The sequence below is a fragment of the Pavona decussata genome, unplaced genomic scaffold (assembly GCF_977016875.1).
Source record: "Pavona decussata unplaced genomic scaffold, jaPavDecu1.1 SCAFFOLD_48, whole genome shotgun sequence".
Lineage (NCBI taxonomy): Eukaryota > Metazoa > Cnidaria > Anthozoa > Scleractinia > Agariciidae > Pavona > Pavona decussata.
This window is the reverse complement of record NW_028145470.1, coordinates 6,101,438-6,104,404: the sequence shown is the minus strand read 5'-3', so window position 1 is coordinate 6,104,404 and position 2,967 is coordinate 6,101,438.

Sequence of the window (2,967 nt, the reverse complement as noted above, 5' to 3'; positions counted from 1 at the left end):
ATTTAGTGATCAAGTCAGATATATAGAGTCATGTGGTGCTATTTATTATACTGTACAAAGTGACTCTAACTTTTGAGTCCATGAATGAAATCCTAAAGTGTGAACGTTTGAATGAAACTACCGAGCAGGACTTTCCTGTGGTGCTGTTTGTTATGCTGTAAAAGGTGGTTTTTACTTTGTATCTGCGGATAAAAATCTTAAGTGTGAACTACTGAGCAATATTTTTCCTGTGGTACTATTTACTATGCCATACAAGCTGGCTCTAATTTTGAAGCCCGTGGAAGAACTCCTAAAGTGTGACCATTGAAATGAAAGCTATCGCTGAGCATAAGCTTCCTTAATTTTGGCCTGTGTTAGCTATTGATTATGTCACTTTTGCAGTGAGAGTCCATACCTCCCTCATCCGTGGAAATCCTCGCTTGACCTTTTATTTCTTGCCAAAATCCCAGAGCTTTCACTTCTATCACATAAAGTGTAAAAGGCTTTAATCTGCTAATCAATAGACTCTGTGTAGTGTTTGATACTTCCGCACGCGTTGTAACTGCCGACCCTTCGCCTTGTTTCTCGAGCCAGTACCTCACATTGTATCCTGTAATGGCGAGTGGGACTGGGTTCCAGAAAATTTGAATCTTACTGGAACTTACATTGTGGCCAGTGACTTCAAGATGATGTGGTTGACCTAGGATAAAAGTTTAATTTGTATGTTCTTTAAGTTCGCCACTCACAAAATGGGGTTTTTTCCATTGATTTTACCTGCACAAACTACCACTACGATCAGCAGTCATAGATTAGGCCGCTCTAAGCAGCGAAGTCAATATGTTTAAAGATACTCTTCGATAGCCCCAAAGATCTGTATTTAACAACTAATGACTCCAAAGTGAACGAAATCGGCTTCTATTGCACGAGAGCAGAGATTTTGACGTGCCAGTACGTTGTAAAATCAAGTGTTATTCTGTTATTTTAGTAAGAAAAAGTAGGAATTTTTTACATATTTTTGCTTAAGAGGTTCAATGCCCTGTGTTGTATAATCACTGGATGCAAAACAATCACAGTGCATTTTCACCCGGTCACCCAAAATCACTGTCAAAGTCAACTGATTCAGCAAACTCGGCTATCAAAAGGTTGAGAAAGCTTTATAACTAAGACCGTTAGCAAAACATTGCCTTTACAAATTTATTCTTACAACTACCACCACCGAATTTAAACTGTTCAGATAGGAACTGCGCAAAACAGAGATATTTCATTTCATTTTTACTTACCAACCGGCACACTGCTTGGCCTTGCAAAGTTGGAGAATAAAAAAACTTGTACAAAGAATGGTAGGAACATAGTTCTGACAGCAAAAATGACTGAAAAAACAAACAAACAAACAAACAAATGAGCCCAAACACCTTCATCCATAGTGACAGCATACACGTTGCACAATATTAAACAACTGAGTACCAAAATTGCTACAAACGTCTATTTGTAGATTTTTTTTTGCATCATTAGGGTATTTTTCCCAGAAAGATTAATCAATAAGCTCTGCTGCAAGATAAAACATTTTTGCATGCTAAGAAGAATTTCGGCATTTAAGTTATAATTTCTGTTGGCCCTGCAACACTGTTTCAAAATCGTACCATCTTAGAGAAGCTGTTTCTAATCACAGAAGTTACTTTTCCGCCGTATGCATAAAACGATATTTATCAGCTGTTTTTTTAACCAAAAGTACCTTTTCTGGGATGATTCTCGACAAGGAGAGAGTGGTTTCTCTATATGCACTGCTTCATTACAAGATGTACATCTTGGCCGAAAAGCTGTCGGAATGAGTATTTTGCCTCTCAAACTCGTTAACAATTCATGAAGAGAAAACAATGGAAATTGTCACCATAAAAGGAGGTTTGGAAAAGTAATCTTAATTATCATGACATTTGATGAACGTTTGTGTCGAATTTCTCCAAAGATTATTGATTGTTTCAAAAGCTATATCAACACTTGAAAGAGTGTGTTTCATGCAATTTCCAAACAACTCGAAGTTGGTTAGAAACCTTGTTTTTCAATCCACTTCTATTGAAATGAGTGTTACGCCACGTCGGGCTGAGTAAAGCATAAACATTTCGTAATTTGGCCTCTCAGCTACATAAACACTAAATTATTTAAGACAGCGAGACGTCTGAAGGGTCTTCATAATAAATTCCTACTTCGCCCTTTGTTAAGTAAATGCAGTGACTCTTTTAGTTGTCATCACAGAATCAGTTAAACTAAATATTTTAGGTATTCAGCTTTTTCAATTTCATTTCTATTGCTAAGCATGGAAACTATGAAACAAAGTAAAAACGAAATGCGTTGCACTCAGATAAACTATCAATGTATGAAAAGTAACAAAGTGTCGCTTGAATTGAATGAAAATGTTTCAGTTTTCGGTTGTCTGCCTTTTCAGTGGATTTGAAGTGCATAGAGCATCTGCCCGTTAAGTAATTATAAGCGGCTTATAATGTAACTGGAATTTTTTCAAGACTTTTCCATTTACTGGCTTTACATACTTTGTTAAGCCTACAACTTAGCAATTATTCATTATTCACGGTACAGGTGAAAAACACTTCAGTAGATGGATAATCTGTTTGAAAAAATTCACTTGCCCCAGGCATTTGGCTTAAACAACAATGGAAAACTAGAATTTCTTCATTCAAGCGTTTTCTTGGGCTTTTGTTCTAGCAGGGGATTATTACTCAACAACGACTTCAAGTCAAACTGAATAAGCGCTCTGAAATACTTTTAAACGGTATGAAATGTAGAAAAATGCTGCTTTAAAGAGAAAACTTATTTATAAGAAAATTAGTGGAACGGGTTTCTCGAGTTGCATGAAATTAAAGTAGCGCTCAAACGGACCTGTAGCATAGGTCAATCTAACAGTCCATAAGTCAAACGATTTGAGATGGTAATGTTATTACAAAATTCTTGAATCTTAAGTTAAGAGATCCTATGAAA